The sequence below is a fragment of the Varroa destructor genome, unplaced genomic scaffold, assembly GCF_002443255.2.
Source record: "Varroa destructor unplaced genomic scaffold, Vdes_3.0 BEIS01000006.1, whole genome shotgun sequence".
Taxonomy (NCBI): domain Eukaryota; kingdom Metazoa; phylum Arthropoda; class Arachnida; order Mesostigmata; family Varroidae; genus Varroa; species Varroa destructor.
The window spans coordinates 6753052-6775042 of NW_019211459.1; the positions used below are offsets into that span (position 1 = coordinate 6753052).

At 43.7% G+C, this 21991-nt stretch overlaps 1 protein-coding gene across 8 annotated transcripts in view; it reads right to left on the reverse strand.

The window, feature by feature from the left end:
• LOC111252225 (uncharacterized) overlaps positions 1-21991 on the reverse strand; it is a 180061-nt gene that overhangs the window by 80054 nt on the left and 78016 nt on the right. For all 8 annotated transcript variants that reach the window (XM_086993746.1, XM_086993744.1, XM_086993747.1 and 5 more), the window contains exon 2: positions 12978-13017. The gene's annotated coding sequence lies outside the window, so the exon portion shown is untranslated. The remainder of the gene's footprint in view (positions 1-12977; positions 13018-21991) is intronic.

A 21991-nucleotide genomic window follows, 5' to 3' on the forward strand; every position in this document is an offset into this window, starting at 1 on the left:
GGAGAGAAAAATAGTGGTATTAATAAACACCAGGTCAGTCGTAGTCTAGACCGAGCTGGACACCGATGTTCTCCAGTCAGTTCAATTGGCCGTTGGGTTTCGGCGCTATATCACCGCTTCCCTGTCGACACTCTGCGTAGCTGCTGCTTTATAGAGAAGGGATGTCAGCGGCCACCCATCCTCCGACGACCACTGCCTGCCAAACTCACGTTATGTCGGCGAGTATCGTCGGATCGTCTCCGGCTTGCGGTCGAAAGCTGTCTATAGTTCCTCACTCAACTGCTGATACATATCGGGATCGACGCCGTCTGTCCGTTTGGCTCTACTCGTGGTCTCTTCCACTCGAGTAGCAGCAATAGTGCTTGTAGTTACGGCTGGACCACCCTGTGGATGCGTTCGAACTGAAGTGCGAATCATTGCACGGTTTAGTTCGGTGCGGTTCAATTGCCGACCGGCAACTATGGCGCTTAATAGGTTGAACAGCAGAATTGGTTGGCCTACCGCTCGCTCTTAGGAGTCTCTCTCGGCGGGAGACCCACAAATCAGAACGCCCCACACTGATGCCACAGCAGCGGCGGCGGCGGCGGCGGCAGCTGCTGCAGTCGTCATCGCCGCTGCCGAAGTCGAGAAACGCTAAATAGCAGTGAAGTAGAAACGCCGATTGACGCGACGGCGACTCTAGTGCTGGGAGGGCCAGGCAAACCTACTCGTATAGTAGACGAATGACCGACAACCCTGTGGAGGCTAGCCAGGGAAAAATCATGCGGACCCATTCCTCGAAAGGTATTGCAACGTATTTATATCGTAACGTGTCGAACATCAGCTGGTCGAGTATTTGGTTCGATCCTGTGGATCCTGTTGCCAAGCTTGTTGACGTTGTTGTTACTGCCGCCTTTGCTAACAACACTATGGGCACAAGCGTTCACATGACCACTACTGATATCAGCACGGGCAAGAAGCTAATAGATAAACACACACATACACGTTCGCAGATCGATTTTGGCGAAACGTACTTTCTTCCGTTGAAGTGGTAGAAATGCGATTGAAAAAAAGAGAAAGAGCGATGGAGGGTTCACAAAAGAACGAGGTACGACCATAAGACGTCAGAGAGAGAGAGAGAGAGAAACACATGCACGAGGGAGCCGTCGGTGATAATGGTGATGACAAGAGGATAAGTGACAAAGAGTGGGCTTAGTGATTTGGGTTGCGGACGAGATAATACGAAGCGGAGAGCAAAGGACGACGACAACCGACCAAGGAAAAGCGGCCATGACAGATTGGCGAGAAATGGAGAACAACGACACAAAAAATCTAGAGAAAGACTAACCACGAGACAATGTAGAAGCGGCGACGGCATGCGGATTCGTCGATACATGAGCTAAAAGTCTTCTCCGCTTTGAAATTGATTCGCCGGCAATGAATTGAAAATAACGAACAGACCATTTTAGTTGCTCAACACGTCATCGCTGGCGGCGGATGTGCAATACTGACGCGACAGCAAGCGTCAGGCGATACTGTGGCACTGCACGATCCGACACTCAGCCGCTGACCGCAGTTCGGTCCGAACGGCCGCCCACCCGCATCCCCGAAACACGAGGCATTTAATAGTTGATTTCGTACATTTTGTGGCCTTTTCCGTTTATTGATTCGTATCTATATGTCTACACACATGTGTATATATGTAAAAATTATCTAAAATTTGTCAAAACGTCAACACCGCGTTGGCGTTAGCTTTTTTGTTTTTCTAGAGTTTGGTACAACAATGGCGAGTGCAAGTGCAGTAGCCAACGATGAAGAGCAACAATAAGAGCTCTAGTGTATTGTTATCGCATAATGAGACATCGTCGTCGTGGAGGGTTGCGGCAAATCTGTTCGCTTCTTTCTCTTTGGTAAGTTTACAGAAACATGAGTCAATAACAAGCTACCATTTAATTAGTAGCTGAAAGGCGCTACCCTCGATATGTCCATTGCGGAAAAGAGAACCGGTTCAGGTCAGGCCACATGACACACAAACCCTGTACGGCGCAACTCCCCAAAATCGCACTTGTCCGAGCCGTTCAACTGAGGTCAGAAGTCTTTGCCACTTATCCGAGTCAGACGGACCTGCAGTACCATCGGGCTTCTGACGTCGGAGCGAAGTAAAAAACCCCTTCGTCGTACTTCGTTCAAGTAAGCCTCATTCTGTAACAGTCCATTTCAGAATAACAAATGATAAAAGATCAAAAGCACAAGAGGTGGAAACGAATATATTTCCGGTGACTAAGATGACGACCAATGGTGGTTAGGTCAATTCGCGCTGACATGTAAAATTCCCTATCACCATTACCGTCGCTATGGTGCGTGGTCATATTGAGGCGCCCATCTATATACAAGAAACTGAATATGAATACGTTCGCTAAATCCTCTATCTTCAAATCAGCCTTCGGCCTATTCTAAATGGGCAGAGACGAACCCCATAGTCGGGCAATAATCACAGCAATGAAAAAATAAATTAAGAAAAAGGGATTTAAACGCTCTATGCGCATACAGCCCATAAACTAGATTCCAAGAAAAGGCTCAGCCGCATAGATATTATAGTTTAACTGTTGTTGGCTGGAAAAGGACGACGATAATTAAAAACTGCGTAGCAAGTACGTAGGCAGTACGACGGACTGCCGACGGCAAGCCAATGTGCCACGCTTAGAACTAGAATTTTTAATGCGATTTGGTATTTTTTACGACGACGAGGACAACACCTTCGTGTCCGATGGCTGTTAACCTGTTGCCGGTTCTCGTTAGGTTGATGTCTGCATTCTTTTACATTTAATACAGTTATTATTAACGACCTTTCGATGCACTCAGTGAATCTACTGAAAGGTTTTTTCAGTCTGTGCGCCTTCATCTCTGCCCAACGCGTACTGCGAGCAGCAGCGAAGGCCACATGAAACATGGATGGATTCCTTAAAGAACAATAATGATACATATCTTTAGCAGATATCCTAATCATGATTTGAAGCTGGCCTTCCGGACATCTTGTTGCGTGGTACGGGTGACCACGCCTGATTTGACGTCCTACCATCGAGTTTCACCATTTAGGTTGTTGGCCTCTTGCCGCTCCAGCAAAATGTTCAGTGCTTATTGCATAGGTTATTAAAACGCTGTCTATCTTGCTGGTATGATTCAATATTTAACTGTCTATGTAGAAATAAGTAGGCGATGTTTTTCGTCTGGCTAGTACCGAGTGGTCGCGTCCGAACATTTACAATACACATATAAGACATTACACAGCAGGCAGCTTGCGATTATATCTACTGGCTGAGCTAATCTAATTACTGATCACTGGACGCGTTGTTTAGTTTAACTGTAACACGAGCAAAGTTTAACTGTTCCTCAAACGTGTCCGGTTGTCGCTTAGCTGTGATTTTTTCAAAAGAACTCGTTTCCAGAAGCTTGACCCACTGCGGGAGCTAATGGCTCCACCTCACACGAGTCTCACCGAATACATTCGAGTAAACAATTTACATTTTTCAGATAATTTCCGTTTACGTGATGATGAGGTGGTAATGAGTGCGCGATGCGCCATTATTAAAAAAAAAATAGTAGTAATCGTTATTGGTATGAAATGCGTTTGACGAAGTGCTCTTGTCGTCGTGGCGCTCCAACTAGCGACGTCGTCAATGACGAAGTAGAAAAGGAAAAGGACCATCCCGTAGCGAATTAGTTCTACGTTAATCTGTGGCTGCAGATAGAAGTGAACGTGTCCAACGGATGGTATCCGTAATTTTGTCGATTAACCGCGTGATGGCCGTTCAATCCTTGCTTCGACTTGGGTGTCTATTGCGTATAAGTGAAGCGTTGATGCCCTGTACAATCTAAAACAGACACTGCGAAACCAACTGAACGACAATGATTTTAACAAATCGAAATACTAGCCAAAATATTCGTCGAGTCAATCACCATCGCCACGATCCTCGTAATAACAATAATCAGAATAAGCAGGAATGATGCAGAGACTAGTACGCAACAATGGCTACCGTTACCACACCCTAACACGTATTGTTACGTTTATACGGACACGAAGCCTTTGAGTGGGGTCCATTATCATCTTTGACGGCAACAGCGACCCTTACCAGTTCAGCTGCTTGTACCGATACCAATAATAAGTAATTTATTGAGACATTTATTGAGTAAGCACACATGTGTTGTAGTCACAGCAACCACAGCGGACGCGGTCAACAACGGCAGCAAATAGTGGTACTAGTTGTATGTGTGTGTAAGACCACCAGGAGCATCATGAGCCTGGCTGGGCTGGGCCGGGCCGGTTCGGCCTCACGGCCTGACTGCTCACGAGAAATGTCCATATGGGAATGGCAGCAGTATTCTTTGCCATTCTTTAGCGGCGAGAACTGAAATGAGCAATGGGGAGATCTTCGTCGCCGTTGGCGTCACCATTACAATCCCCGCCGTCGAAGTGCGAAACGTATGAACGTGGACGTTTTGTTGCCGTCCTACCCGTTTCGGCACGACGATGCTCGATTGTCGACAACCGGTAACAGTAGCGGCAGAGCGACGAGATCGAAGTTTATCGATCTCTTCAATTAAATCTCTATTATCTATTGAAATGTCGATGATAGCATGTGAGAGTCGGTTACAAGAGCGAAAGCATGGAGAATGACGAGGGTGGGGGTGTACGGGAGGAAAGGGCGGGGTGAATTGCAATGCCGCGATCTTTCAAATATCGCCGGTTTCGCCTCGTAATATTCAAACAGTGAGACGCAGCGAACGACGCTGCCTGTGTGCGTTTGATGTATCGTGTGCTCGTTTGGTCGAGATTTAATTCAACAGGCTGGCATATTGATGGCGGGAGGAACGAGTATTTGTGGGTGCCAAAGGCTCACTTTTAGAGGTTTAAGGCTTTTAGAGGGCTTAGTTCGACAAACAAGCTGTGTGTATGAAAGAAACGAAAACAACTGTCTTTATGTTATGACGTTTCCACGTATGTACATGCGCCAAATACGTTCTAGTTATATGCATGACGACCCTTTTGTCATGGTTTTTGTAATGTATCTTGAATAGACTGATTCTTGTGACCATAGTTTAGCCTTAAGATATCTGTAATCATCATTGAAGTTGAGTGGAATAACAAAAAGATAAAAAAAAAAAAAAAGCCTTGCCACATATTTTATTGAGTGACTTCTCGAAGACGATCATCCCTGTTTAGTTGAGATCGTGTTTACAGTTTGATGATCGGCCTTAATTACCTTGATCCTATTATATGTGTGTAACTATCTTCACTAACACAGAGTTTCTGTTAGAATTTAGTATGTAAAGTGGGTTCCAAAGTGGTGACAATCGTACAGAAAACGAATTTTTAAAAATGAATTACATATGTGTGTGTATATATATATATATATATATATATATGGCACACTTTTTCTTATTTGCTGAACGGGCTTACGCGACCGAACCCAATTAGTGTTAATAGATAGAGAGTCAGAAGTTGTACTTCCAAAACAGAAGGGTCTGCTGCAACGAATTTTATGCTAACGTCTCCGCCAACGTAAATATTGTTACAGAATATTGAAACCTGTAATAGTCATCGGGAGGACGCTGGGACGTTGAAAACAACCCAGCATATATCGTAAAAGCTTACGTCTCTTAGCTCGATGATTTCGAATACGTGGAAATTCAGCAATTGTGTGCTACAGTAGAAATTTCATTGAAACCTCTTTGAAAATAGCGCCATATCGGGTTAGATCAATAAATTAGAATATAATTCATCTATATCTTGCGTATCGTAGAAACTCCATTATTTCGCCGTCAGCAGGTTTCAGTCAGGCGACAAATCATATCTCTAGATAGGGATGGGTGGTAACAAATCCAGCTAACATGGACGACCGCAAAGAAGTGGCCGGCTCCTTGGTGCACACCGAAATTATAGAATGATTCTGAATAGTCGAATTAATGAAAGCGTCACATGTCGGCTAAAAATGATGCACATCTGATCGTAAGCCGGTCGCCTGTCTTTCTCCACCTGAAATTTGTATGGATGCCCACGGGCAAACATCAGCCTGCGTCCCAAGCTCGCTCATAATATGTATCACCTTCGTACTCTGTCGCTTCAAGTCAAGTCGAAGACTTTTTCACCGTTTCATAATTTAATCAGCAAATTAGAAATGTATAGAGACAAGTACATGACAATTGCCGCGGGAAACTGCACCAGACAAGCAGTATCAACATCAATCCGAGACCTGCAACGCTGGGACCACAGAGCACGCACGACACAGTACACCTTATTGGGTACAGTCAAGGTGCTATGCTAGTGTGGTCTGATTGTGTCCGATGTTTTTTCCCTGACCTCTTCCTCAAAGCCAAGCGACACCTAAACGGGGCAAAAGGTGGCTATCAGCTAGCTAGCTAGCTAGCTAGCTGCTCAGTCGACCATCACACTCCAGCAAATCCGGTCACACACAACCATGACGAAGGCCACTGGCACGGTAATATTTATCACATTGTTTCAGTTACGATTATCGCAGTATTATACAGCATATATATTATACGCAGTATAGTACATCAACGGTGTGTTCATCTGTCCGTTTGCTCCCCGCCAGACTGAATTTTGCTGGTTACAAGTGCGCTGGATATTCATACACATACAGAGACTATCAGTTTTGAACGGCTCTGTCCAATCAGCGACTTGGGCTTGTCAACGCCTCAGCCCGGTTACCCAGTGCCGGTGTGCGCGTATCTGAAGCCAAACTTAACGCATAGCGACGCATCCCGTCCGTAGTGGTCTAGAACACACGTCTAGCATGCAAATAGATGTCTTATTAGTTTCGTAGAAGACTTTTCGGAGGCCGCTTTTGTGTACGATTCGACGAAAAAAGCTACATTGGATTTCATAGGTTTCACTATTCACCACAGAGGATTAGTGCATATCTGTAGAATATAATTTAATTTTATATTTGAGAAAAAAAAAATAGTCGCAGGACGCACTGAAGTGTGACTGCGTGGATAATATAACTTTGAACGAATGTCGAACGAAGTACGCTGAAGCTTGCAACTCTAAGATTTGACAAAATCTATAACCACTGACCAATAATACAAGAACAAACCCATGGGGTGACATAATAGCGTCTGAGTAAACATATTTCCATAGCCCCGCTGTATGCCGTTTGCCACCTAAGACGTCTGCTCGAGCTGAATTTGTGCAATAGCAAAACAAAATCTAAACAATGTTCATATACGTCACAGTTCTATAGCTGTTCCAATACATGTTTACGCACCTCTGAACTTTTTTTTTTCGTCTGCAAATATCAATACGTTTTGGCAGAATACCGCAAGCCCACACGCTACGTGCGCGCGTACCGCATTGGCGCCCTCCCGTGGCGAATTTCTTCGTGATACATATGTATTTATTCGATCAGCCCTTAAACGTCTCCAGGTCGATCTTTATAATCGTCATCTGCAAAACTGCGCTTATGGGATCGTTTTGTGATTCGTGCGTGCACAGTCGAGGGTACGTCTCAGAGCGGCCGGACGCGCCGCAGAGCTCAATGAAATTGACGCGCATAGCTGACGATGCTGATGGCCCTTTCATCTTACCCCCGTAAATAAGGCGACACTCACGATAGTTTATTACGCTTTTCACGCTGGCTTTCAACTGATGCTGCCTGATTGTTTCTATTATTTGTTGTGTTATTATTGTCTGTTCTCCTATAGATGCGTACGTTCGCAGATGGACGTGTGCGTATATGAATCGCATAGAGATGTTATGTAAAAGCGAAATACATGTTAGCGGTGCAAGTCAAAATGATTCAATGGCGGACAGCGGGTAGAAAGGTCTACTTCAATAGGTTACGACGTATTTGGCCTCATTTTGGCCAGGCCGATGGTGTCACATCGAGAAACAGAAATCTAGTTCTGAAAAAAAAAAGGCCCAAAAGTATGCAAAATGCAATTAGATATAGCTGTGTTGTGTTTCCTTATCCGATGACCAAGCCAATATTTCACTAGTTTCATAAGTTTCCGCCTTTTATTTCACTGAACAAAATCTGAGCGTATGTCAACAGTGTACGATGGAGAACACTCTTCCTGAAAAAGATTCAGGAAGGTTTTCCTGTCGTCGTCGTCGCCTATCACCCAAGAGAGCTGTTGTTTCCCTCAACCAGCACAGATACTAGATTAGTGATCTGTTGATTAAGAATCTCTGAAATAGTTACGCGACGCTTGTTGCAGACGGTGCCAGGCATGAAATCTGTATTGATAATGCCGGGCTTCGTAACGCATCAGTCGCGCGATTCAGCATGGCAGTAAAAAGATGATGGAAACCATTGGCCATTAGCAGCTTCTTTCGCTTAAAACCTGACTAACAACGTAGACTAACTTGCTTGACAGTGTAATAATAACATTGCTACTGCCTCCTTACCCCACCAGCAGTATAGGTCAGTCAACAAATCTCATCATTCGCTAAACGCTGGCGCTCACCGGTGACCGTCCTTTCAGGCAAACGGCCGGTAGGAGCTCCTGATCGACGACTGTCCGACGTAAAAATGACTGACGACGAAGTCGAACACATCGGTCACACTGTTACACCGATTCACAGCAGTCGCATGAGTGGTAACCTTGACATAAAATATCTACTCAACCCCTCTCCACCCCTGCATCTCTGACGGAGCGACCAGCCGAGCGCTCAAGTGAAACGGAATAGACGAACGTCAAACGCGAAACGAGCTCGGCAATTAAGTCCGGCCGGCGCGCAGCAGAACCAGCACACAGATAACAGCAATGTTACCCACCGCTTCCCCAGCAGCAGCTGCTGCTGCTGCGGCGACATTTGCAGAAGTCGATCAACGACAAGAGCAGCAGCGACGTTCGATCCTAGTAACACTGTCAATAAGTCAAGCAGTAAACGCTCGCTAGCGATACTGTTGTCGCTCTTCGCCGTTTAACGTTATCACATTTTAGGAAAGTTGATTGCTGGCCACTTAATGCTGTGCCTAGCGAATAATCCTCTATTTGTGCGTACGCTCGTGTGGCCGACCCAGCGTCTACAGGTGTGTATCTGTATGTATGTGCGTGTGGAATGGGTACAGCGACAGCTCTAATCTGTCATACATGTGACTGACTGAATGGGTTTGCTCGGCTGAAGAACGATCGGTCCAGTACTGCCACTTCAGAGGTCTTCGCTAACCTTCACAGGTTTAGCACGTATCAGCGAAACACAGTCTATTGCAAGCAGACGCATCAACGGAACTGGCTGTAAGAAGCTAGAAGTTTGCTTAGGGTGAACGAAGTGTTGAGTGGAACTTGTTAGAACGGATGCTTTTCATCTAATAGTTAATGAAAAATAGGATAGCTAGTACGGTACACACGGTCAGTAAGCCCGGCTTAATTATTAATGTACAATATTATACATATTGGGCATCAACGGCTACTTACTATCACGCGATTGTGACCATTTGACTTAACTGCACGGTTTCGGCTGTAGTGGTACTTTGCCGTTTGTATTAAGCATATGAATTCAATGGTACAACATTCAACCCAGTCAACAATTCCTGTTACAATAGGGCATTTTGCAGATTTCCAAACATCTGTTTACATACAGTAAACATACACGTACAGAAATAAGCCATATTTTATTTCTCGCCATTGATATTCATTACATTTAGCCCCATTGTTTTTAAAGACCCCATTCGAATAGTCGACACCACCATCATCATGGCTCCCTTACAATTATTGAACACACGAGATACCTGTTCCTCGATACTGGCGATTCACTGGTGTATAGCAGCACCTCCTAGTAAGGAGTCATTGTTTCACTCTTATGCCATTAACTGTTATTGCGATCCCCCTATAATTGTTCAACCTATTTGTCGGTCTCCCGTTATTCCTCTCTGTTTGGCCTCATGCAGATTTTCTCTTCCGTGTTTGCCGCTGCTTCGGTCGCTCTTTTAGCCCCGATCCGCAACGCCTCGTTTGTGCCGCCGTATTGCCCCTATAGACCTCCCGGACTTACATGACCACTTGGCGTTGACTGTTAGTAGCGCACGGATGGACACTCGGCACCGCCAACTCACCATTTGCAGGACATCACTACGAATAGAAAGACCGTAGACTAATAACTACTTCTGTTACTATTTCTGCCTCCCGCTGGTGGTACGGGGCAAAGCAGCGCGCAAAAGACGAACCAACGGACTGACTGACGAAAGCGCCATCCAAAGAGACTGCCGCGTTTGCTGCTACCGCTGCTTCTGCTGCTGCTGTGGCTCTGTTCTTGTGTGTTTTTGATCCATTGGGCAAGAGGGCAATCGTTCTTCCGTGCTTTTGCCAATGGTGGCGCGGCCAGTTGATGGAAGCGGCGTAGCGCGTCGTGGGGTGTAGCGGAGCGGGTTGGGTGTGATGCTGGCAGCGGTGCGAAAGGGGACGGCGACGAAAGACGTCAACAATGTCGATCAAGGTCCTTCGTAATTAGTCTCTTCGGCAGCTGAAGCACCGTCGTCAGTTGAACTAGTTTTGCTAGTTATAATAGTAACTATAATCGTATAGTATTAGTAATCGCTATCGTCGTTGTACTGGTTGTGATAGTGTAATGGAAGTCCCGTTATGCGCGAGGAACTGGCTATTTTTTTACTGTTTTTATAGCAGCAATAGTAGCAACCGCAACGGCGTTTGCGCGCGCGCTAAGTAACGCGCGAATTTTACCGTTACACCACCATTAGTGCTACTTCTGCTGTCTGTTTGGTCTTTAGTCGATTGTTTGCGCAGCAGCGTTGTCGAGCAGTCGTCGCTCGCCGTAACGCTTGTCAAATACGCAACGCTCGGGTAAGAGTGAGAGAGATTCAGCGAGAAGATACCAAACGAAACGATATCCAACAAATATGCACGTCAAGTGAGCTGCATTGTGCTGCCCACTAGATGGCGTTAGTAGTACTGCTAGCAATGATGTTTGTTGACAGATTACGCTGGGCAATGAACCAATGTCTACCTAAGTAAAGCGACATGTCGATTTCACTTGATTCCTCGCCATTCAAATGGAGCTTGCTCCTAGGAACTACAAAACTCTACGCAGATGATGACTCTGACATATAAAATTGTTTCGTCGCATGACATGAATTAGCTGAGATAAATGTGTCTTAACTAACGCAGTAAAGAAGTATAGAAAAATACTACGATATCATTATATAAGGAAAACAAATATTGTACGTTTAATTTCTCGCAACGATTATAGGTAACGCTATTTATCAGGAGACAACACACATCGTTCTCTATTCGATAAAACCGGCCCGATCATCCCGCCACTGCCGCTTACGGCAAGCGCCATCTGGCGGCGCTCGGCATGTTATCCGGACATCGTGAACAGGCAATTTTTGGTCCACGCGTCTGCGGCGACTGTCGGCCGCGAAATGCCGCAAAGTTCGCCAAGGACGCTTTGCTTGCGTGGCATGTCGATCTGTGCGATCTGCGCTATCTGTGCGCCTTTCTATTTACGTGTTCGAAGTCGGTGAAGAAAAGGCATCAGGGATCAGGACTGTGCCACCATCAAAGCCCCTTCCCAACGAAGTGCCCTGTCATCGATAGCGCCCATCACGGCGTGACCCACTCGACTGACTGCTACCCTTACTTTACGATTGCTGCTGTGTTATTGTTTTTTTTTGTTCCGTCAAAACCCGCAAACGGATACGACCTGTTACACTGATATATGGGCCGATGGTGGATGACATACCTAATTTACTACTGAAAAACCCGACATGCATAAAAGAACCGATATAACGGCGCTAGGCCATGCAAAGGTTCTGGTTGAAGTTACAGCATGTAACAAAACTTGACTCTAAAGTAAACTTTTACATAATCACAACGTTTTCGCTGTTTGATGCTAAATACACCTGCTCGTGTATATAATGTGTTATATATAGAGATTTCAGTTTGAATACTGAGCAAATTATTAAGCAAAATGTGAGCATTTATGTATCAAAGCTCAAAATCTGCTATCAAGACAAACATCAACTAGACTGGCTAGCTTGTTGTCACCCCCCATTTGCAGTGATCCTACTCTACGTCAACTAACTGTTAAATGTGTAATACATTCAGGCCATTGTGTAGGATTTGCGGAGCAGCCATAATGGCACCTTGGAGCAATAGCACAACTGGCAACAGAAGAAGCAAGTATGAGCGATAAAAAAAGCATCTCAGATTTGCTAGGCAGCTAAAATTGTGCCCTAAGCATATACTATAATAACCCCATATCGGCGCGCTTACGGAGAAGTACCTGACAGTGGATGGGAACGGGTCGTCGTCTGTTTAGGTGACGAATGCCGAAGTCCGCCGCCACAACTATCTTATTGGCGCCGCAAGATAACCTAACTATCCTACCCCACGCATGCCTTCTTAGTTAGCGAAGTTGCCTCATTGCACGTTAACTATTGTAAAAACGAAAGGCGGTGGGGGGGAAGAACATGGGTTGTCAAATCAAGCGGACATGTTGCGATGTCTGTAAAATTAACATGCTTGCATCTTGACAGACAACGGTAATCTAATCCTATCAAAAAGCTCGCCATTGTTTGCTTTGACTATGTAGATATCTCCAATAGAAGACCATTTGATGATGTGGCTCCATGAGTGCGCTAACAGCACAGAAATGTGCAATATGAGGAAAACAATTAGGAAAGCAACTCGAGGTCGTTCCTAGCACTTCTTTCCATTTGGAAAAGTCTGGCAACAACATTGCAATGAAAACGGTCAGCCTCTGCCATCGTCTAGTAGCTGCGATGCTATACCGGTCAATAAGGGCGGCATTTTTCAGAGCAGTAAAGATGCGTATAATGACGCCGGAAAGAAGTTCGAAAAAAAAACGTACGCGGAAGTTCTCATAAATATAAGCGCTGTGCCGATATTAAATAATTATAATTGGACATTCACTGTATATTAGAACATACTGGACGCTCATATGAACCATCTCTTTCGTATGTAGTCATAATGGAGAATAGCAGATAACTTACCTCAAGATTCAGGTAATAGGAAATCTTCGTTTCGACATTTCTGAAAGGCAGAGAACAAAGAAGATACAACCGCTAAGTTAATCTCAGAAAATGTTTTGTTCGTTTCCTTTCTTTGTATACTACTCAAATAATCCCTTTATGGGCGGAACTGCATTTGCGATAAATATAGCATTGTGTCCTGAGTCAGCCCTAATATTAGGCCCAGTCAGTTATGTTGTGTTTTATATGGAAAATAGACCAAAAACACTGTTGAAATTTCGAACCAGCGCGCAAAAGATTATCGCAGAGAACCTGCCATCGATGAGCGTGCAACACTTTTGCTTCCTTCGATTGCTTATCATGAAACCATCATTACAGAACGTGACAACGGCTATCAAAATAATTATAAGTCAATATTGCTTTTACGCTTGTAATAACCCCGCCGAGGATCGATAGATCGTTCAATTTGTTTATGATTGTCATTAACGTTTTCGTATTATATCTAGCGTTTGTATGTCTCAATCACTTTATTAATTACTTTTCCACATATCAGAATTTGGCATAGAGAAAGAACGACACCCGTTAACGCGCCCACATCAATAATTAATACCCATAATATTACGTATTTCATTGTAATCGATGTAAGTAAAGATATTCCGATGAAAATAGTTCTTATAAGACCGACCTGTCTGGTCCTGGCGAAATTGATCAACATGAATAGTTTAGTTAGAATGTTATTAGTAGTAGGGTTTACAAAGAAGCATTTCGAATTCTAGCGGGTCGACACCCGTTGCTATAGTATTTCATTGGAAAGACAGTGATATCCCAGAGTTCGAATGTCCACAAATAACTGCAGACCCCTTTACTAGATCCCACTTGGTCATCTTTGATAGGATAGCCGGCGCACGCTATACATTAAGAGGTGTCATGAAAGCAATTTAGGGAACAAAATAAAAGCAGAGTTGGGACAACATGGTAAAGATAACGTAGATGACTGTAAATAAGCTTTCTAACTATGTCTTCGAGCCCGAATAACATGGGTCACTTCGCGTCTACTCCTATTCCACTGCATTCAGTCTTTCGATTACTTGCAGCCGTTCTGACTATAGTTTCATTTTGCTTCATTTAGCAGCTTGATTTGATCTTCCGCTACCGCCATTTTTTATTTGCATAAAATCCGTCCCCTGCCCATAGGCGCATCGATATTGCCTTTTCTTTCACCTCAAAAGATACTACTACGCTTATTGTAGAAAACTACAGACGTTTTTCCGTGATGCGTATTCCGATGACGATGCCGTATTAAAGTGCCATTGCTGCTGTCACCGGCGAGCATTAGGTATCTATCATCAATAGTAATACTGGCGCATGTACAGTATCTCTGGGACCATCAAATAAAAAAAAAAAACGCTTCTTTATTTGCATAAGATCTTAAGCCTTATCAGCCTTTTTAATGGTATCCACACGTGGTAGTTTTTCGGTGCTTGGAAAAATTGCTGTGGTTTAGAAATTAGCGCCGTGTAATATCTACGGGGCTATCATTTGGGTTTTCCTTGGCCCCTTCTATAGCGGAGATAGAATTCCTCCGCTAGAGAAGAGAATAGAGGAGTTCCGATTGTTATTAGATTATCGTTTGTTCACACCCACGTTTTCGTCGAACGCAAAATTTCCCTATGTTCTTTAACAAATATTTCAATTGGGAGCTGTATTTTTCGAGAAGCTTTTTTAACCCTTAGAACACTCTACTGATTTCATTCGACTAGCTAGTAACTACTACGTACTAATGAATGCAAAGACCGGCTATCGTGAAGAACAGAACTACGACGCTCTCATGATGATACTTGGATAATAAATTTCGATGGAAAAAAATATTCGTCAAACAAGAAGAATGCCTACTCCAGGAGCAATCGTCGTATTGTTTAAATTTCGTTGCAAAAATGCTACGTACATATTTGTACACAAGTAGATGCCGCAAAAAGCATTCGTTTGACCACCGGACAAATTAAAGTAGCAATAGGTTTTCGTTGGCCCACGGTTTTTTACTTGTATTTTATATATAATAGTTGTCTAGCATCAATTAATGTGAAGTAGGAAAAGAGAGGTAACTTCGAGGTCGGAGAGTAAAACCTCGTTGATAATGAATAAATAACTGAAATATTATAAAAAAAAAAATTTTCGAGGATCGATGATTTCGCAAAGTGCACGTTACCTACATCCTAAATCAAGTAACAGAATTATTACCCGAAGACAGGTCAATATTTCCTACCACAAAGTGTATTTATATTGATTTAGATGAACTGTGTTCTGTTTGGACCGCTCAGACCGTCGAGATCGATGGTGCCTTTTCATGTTTTCGCCTCTTCTGACCGAAGGCCCACCTACTCTTGGGCACATTTTGCCCCGGTGTATGGTTACAACGTAACCATAATATTACTGATATATCGATAGATAGAAAATGTCCTGCAATTTCGTATACATCAGCAAGGGCGCGTTTTCGACGAACGGGTCGTCGGGTGGACAGTTGAAACATTGACGGTTGGATTGATCACTCGATCTAAAATTGCTGGAAGAGACGCGTCGATGATAATAATAGTAATACTAACGGTGATAATAGCAACAGTGATGAAAAAGATCTTATTAAAGTCTACATTACTATATAAAATTAGGTTGCGCTCACTTCGCTGGTTTTGTGCACAGCGTTAACTGTACCTATCCATTTGGTACATTTATATTATACTTATTAATTGAGTACAATATATACGTTCCCGATGAATGATCATTCACCGTAAACGAACTGTTAGCAACGGTTTAAGCGGAAATTTACTCATTTTTTCCAACGATTAAAATACCTTGTCCTGGCGCAAGTCTTCCTTTTGACTCCTTTGTGCATTTACCGTTATGGGGCAGACGAAATAAATCGGTTCGCCTCGTAAAAGCCGCCAAACGTTATAGATTAGTATTGATCTATTTCTCTCACTTTGTGAGTACTTACTGCGTTTGTAAGTTTCATATTGTCGTCAATAGACGCCATGTCCAGAAGAAGCACCTATTTGCCACACATCACAACAATAGGACCCCTGCACTGTTCCCCACCCCAGGACTCGACCCGTTTCTCTATATGACTCGTGCTGAGGTAATGCTCTATTGCGCGACGCTGAAGTGTTGTTCACCTAGTCTCACTACCTCGCCAAAAAAATAGTGCTCTAATAACATTCTAATGTAAAAACAATACCCATAAAAGTGGAATGTTCATCATAATTTGTCTGCAACCTGATTTTTATGTGTTGTCCGTGATTACTTCGTTGCAAAGTTCTGGTTATACTGTTTTTGCTCTTATTGCTGATAACGGTTGGTGAGATTCTGTGTCACGTCGTATTTCCTGCAATAATCTCAATAACAACAGCAGCAGCAGCAGCAGCAAACAGAACAACAACGGTAGCAAGTACGATTACCCCCAAGAGGCCCTATGCCACCCCGTCCCCTTTGCCTCCAGCTCCTTCGAAGGTAACATGATCAGTCGATGAAACAGCTTTAGCTAAGAACGGGTTGGTTCGTGTATTTTGTCTGCCTGCCTGCCTGCCTGCCTGCCTGCCTGCCTGCCTGCTTACTTTCAAGGTGTCACTATCGCGGATGACTGCAAGGATACAGTCTACCACTTTTACCGCCGCTTCTATCGCTGCCGTTTGGGTAACTAACGCCGATTGCTAGCTAGCTGACTGACTGACGACTGCACGTAGCGTGGTTTGATCATTGTGACGGCGGCGACGACGACGACGACGACGACGACTGCACAAGTGCTGATACAATTGCTGAATGTTATTGACAGCTGCTGCCCAAAGAACGATCGGACAACCGGACAAATGACGACAACGCAACCAATCTGCCTATGGTAAAATGCAGACAGATTTCTGTCGGTAAAAGTACTGACGAGTTTTCGTCGTATTCATATATATATATATATAATCTTACCAGCAGTGAGGTAGTAATTGTGCGATCGTAAAAGTTAATTGAAGAAAAATGAACGGAAGGGTCGCTACAACGAGGGACTAGCGCACTATCACATCGCAATAGCAGGAGCAAATATTCCTTCGTGCAGTTAATAGTGGTTTACGCCACTCCTGACCGCTAGATTGTGTTTCTGCTGGGCCGCTATGCACCCGCCGTAGCATCGTAGAACTTGGAAGAACTACTTACTAACTGCTCTATGCTATAATAATACTACTTTACGCGCTGGAAGTGCAATGTCTAATTAAGACATTTAATAAAGATATACAGATATATGTATAAGCAATTGTGCTGCGGTGCAATGTTTGTTACAGCGGATTGCAGCTATGTGCATTTATAATTTCTGTCAAGAGAGTAAATCACAGGCTCCGTTCTGATATTTATTAGACTTTTGATTTGATCAGTCTATCTCTAGTTGCATTAGTATCTCAAGGTTCGCTCTTTTATTATTATTATGGTCGCAATGGCTGACCGTAGCACTCATGCCTTCTTCGTACATTCGGCAAACCACGGGACGTCAACAAACGCTGTGTTGTGGTCATCGCTCCAGTCAGAGTTAGCTTTCCTTGAAGGCTATTATCCTACGACTTCAGCATCTGTCATCACTTCCAGATCCCCTATCTGCCTCGGACCATGGTACTCCACTGCCCTACCCCACTGTTCTGGCAACGTCGCATCAGTGCTTCAATGGTGGAACGCAGAAACAGAAAAGTGTCGCGTGAAAAGACGCCGAAGACGTCAAACACAGTCGCTTTTCAGGAAAGCTTTCGTCTTTATTAAAAACTTCAATAGCAATAACGATACAACAGCGAGTGATGATGAAAAATGGCGTTGGGGGGGCGCCAGTCTTTCAAACGTTAAACTTTTGTTGTTGCTGATTTTACGAAGAGCCGCAACGCATAAAATGTCCCTACTAAGAGCCAGCTAAGGCAATGCTAAACGTTCGGCGAAATCGTTGGGTAAGCGAGCGTCATCGGGTTCTATGTCGAGTCATAGTGTGATAGTTCACTAGCCTTGTCATGGAAGCTCTTCCATAGAGAATCGTCGCTAGAGTAGAAAGGTAGGACAGTTTTCAAATGCTTCGTCCATCCGCCCCTGTATTGGCCCCTCTAACATCGGCTCGTCGTCAAAGACACGGGGGAGGAACCGAATGCTTCTGGGGCCTTCCCAGGAGTGGCCCTATCGGCGTAGGGGCGCAAGCGAACTTAAATACAGATATATCGTACGAACGAAGGCAATACGGCAGTTTCGACAACATTTAGACACACAGTTGATACAATAAAAATGGCAGAATCGATGGCGCGTTTTTCTTGAAGACGCTTGCTTTAATGTGCGCCGTAAAGAACGCTAATACCCCTGTTATTTGTGAACTTTAGCTGGGGGTACTAGCGAGATGTTTAGCTGCTTGCGCTACGTGCTATACGAAGCCACCAATGATAAGATAACAACGATGGAGTACTATTTGTTTTTATGAAGCTATGACGTCGAACATCACTTAACACCAGTAGTTTTATCTGAAAGGGTACAATTAATAGTATGTGAAGACTGAAAGTAGCAGCAGCCACGACAGCTTGGCTGAACCGTACCTTTCGAGTGGGGTAAATGTTTATCCGGAAGTTAAATTTCTATGTATATTGTTGAGTATTTCCCTTTTAAGATAAAGCATAATAGTTGTATATAGCAGAAATATTTCTAAGAAGAACATTATGAGGGAGAGAGACAAAAGAAGACATTGAAGGTGTGGATCAAAATGGGGCTAACACAACGAACAGAATTGGAGGCACAGACAAAAATGCATTGAATTGATGTATATATAGAGTTGTTTCCCCCAGCAGGGTTGGACCCAGCAGCGGATCTTTTTTTATCGGTAAAGAGGGCTCCTTCACGCACTATGCATGTATCCTAGCAATTTCGATGCTGACGCAGACGGTGCCAGCTGTAATGCCGTTGCTGCTGATATTGATGATTATCTATCTCCATTTTTCTACAAGGGTCGCGATGAAAGCAGAGAGAGAAGGCCGAACAAGATACGGGTGGGGTTATTTAGTGGCGGTGATTGAAAAATTGGAAAACACTACTATGTCGCGTCGTTGGACGGTTGTCTGTCTGGTTCGTTCAACGTGGACCATTCAACCACCCAACAGCTATTCGACTTCATGGTGACGACCACCACGCTGATGACAGCTAAACTTTAGATGGACGCTAGCTGATAACGAAGAAGGCGCCCACTACAGGAGAATATTAAGACGCCTAGAAAACGAGACGGCACCAAGAGGAAAACAGAGACAAGCCAAGAAGCAAAAAACGAGAAAGAAGTTGAAAGACGAAACTTACTCAACGAACAACAGTGACGCCGCAATGCGCGTCACCTAAGATGATTTCCAATGAAGGTCAGTTCGAACGTGTCCCGTCAGTGAAACAGCAGTAGCAGCAGCGTCATCAGCGTGAGTTAGCTTTTGCTGCGCGTTTATAGACGGCGTCTCGAAGCATCTGTGCGTGTTTCGACTGTATCTGTGTTTGCGTCCGCCGTTGTGCGCTATGAGTCGGCGGTGTCGCTTGAATAGAGAAAACCATAACGGACCAAGCGGACGACAGCTTACCAGAGGCAAACGTATTGTCGGACGCCAGCTCAACGGGATAGCTGACCATCGCTAACCGATGCACGAAGGGAATGGAAAGTCGAATAACAAAGGGACTGGCAGCGATGAAACTGTTTGAGACGGAATCGTAACGGTTCTAAGAGATAACGGAGGGCGGGGATCAGCGTCGAATATCATTTAGCGTCTGTCGTTGTTGCCGTCCATTGTCGTTGCCGTGGCTAACGCTAGTGCAGCTGTCGTAGCGGCAGGGCCGTTAGCGCAGCACGCCAAATAAGGCCGCTTGTTTGCGTACCGTTTGGGGTGGTTTCGCAGTATACACTGGTCTTAGGGTCTGCACGTACGTTGATATGTAGGTGATACATGCCTATATCATACATAGAGGTGATCTATGCGATGTCGTCATGAATATTTATTGCTACGGCAACGTTTACTGTACATGAACATTTTTACGGATTTACGCACCTGTTTGCGTCTAAAAGTTAATCATTATTAGTAAAAATAATAGTAGGTAATCGCAAGAGCGATTGTAGTCATGAGTTGTAATACATGAACGTGTATCGTTAAAGTTCTACCGCCCCTATGTAAAGGGCGAACACAAAGTCTACTTCTATATATATAGCTAGATACTATGACAAAATATTCTCATATCCTTCTTTGTTTGCATTTATATTACCGAGTCATACTCGTCTGTTTGCTTAGCCCTTAAAGCACGTCAATGTTTGACTAGATATATATAAACATGAAGAAAGGAAGACACTGGTAAATGCCAAACACACAACGAGTCTGAGTTAAAGGAGTCGGTAGACAACATCGGATATAACGGTCGAGACAAAGTCAGTTCCCAATCAAAATCATGTTGCCGCCAGTTGAACATAGTGAGTTGCCGACGGCTGGTGGACATGGGCAGCACCAGTGGCGCCACCCGTGCACGTCATATGAACTATTCGACACCGCCGGTCCCGAGAAAGGATCCGAACAGTCCTCTCTCAAACCCGGTTAACGCTCATCCTTTCACCAGGTTCTGCGTATTTCAATAAAAACAAAGGATACAATTATTGCATTACCTTTTTTTTTGAAAATCCCACTGCTAAAGTTTGCACTTTGATGGAAACCCTACTTTTCGATGCAAAGAAAGATGGGTTCGATTGCTGTTAGATTCTCTGAACACTGACATAAGCATACAAGGGACGAACCAATGAAACAATTCGCAAAATTACCAAAACAAATATACGCTTGCAAAGCTAGACATAGGCAAAAGTCGAAGATTCATTAAATCTTGTTTGTTTTTGGACTTTCGAAGCGCTCCGTGCTAACGTATCGATAGTTTGTGTTATCTCTTACATGATATTTATTTACCGGCAGGACCCAGCAAATAAATGTAGCCATACAAGGATAATGTTATTTAACAAGAAAAAAAACAAATGTAACATTATTTACTAAAAGGATTTCATAAAGATTAAAAGGAATTACCTTTGTTGATGATCATACCGTACCAATTTCAACTCTTGGTGATAAACTTTTATGAAAAAAATGACCCAAAACCTCCTCTAATGAGGAAAAAATGTCAATAATAGCAATCATTTTTCATTTTAATAATATTTGTATGTATTCCTTGAACTAAGACCCATTGAACCACACCCCGTCATCAGTGACAGGAATTCATGAGAATTAGAACCAAAAGGACGAGGAAGAAATTGTTTACACAAAACATACAGTTCAATTTTGTCCTTTGAGTCCGACTCTATAATAAATAAGATTGAAATGGCTTTTGACTAGCTGAAATCGGCTATTTTAAAGTTTTCCAAATCTTAGTCTGTTGTAAATGTTGACGAGAGCAAGGTTGTGAACGAACAAAATCCATGGATTTTGATAAGTGTCAATATTGGGATTATACGCTAAAGCTTTATGACGCGGTCTCAATAGGGTGTGTTTTGGGTGCATGTTCTAGATAATGCGGTCTTTAGTTTTGAACTACAACAATATTGTGTGCAATAAACCTCCGCCTATATCCTGCATCAAACGTATGTTATCTATAAACTGTTAATTACGATCAGGCATTAATAATCGGCTTTGTACAGAGATGAACTTCAGCGCTACTTCAATAGATCTAACCAGCCGAACGAATTTAACATCGGTTACCCCTGCTTATGTTGCGACAGCCGAGTGTGTCTTCATTAAATATATAGCAAAGCCTTATCCGCCTTAGGTTCATGCTGCCTTCTTTATCACCGTCTGATGAATATTGCAACTTCACCCTTCACTAGAAGATACCTCATACTACTTTACGCTTCGTGATGACTGCTGTGCGATGTCAACGACTGATGATGAAGTTTTCATAGCTGTTGCAATGCTTTTATCTTTTATTCAATTTATTCGTCAAAACAGCATCAGCCATTACTGACATTTGGATACCAGCAGTATGTTCTCTCTATA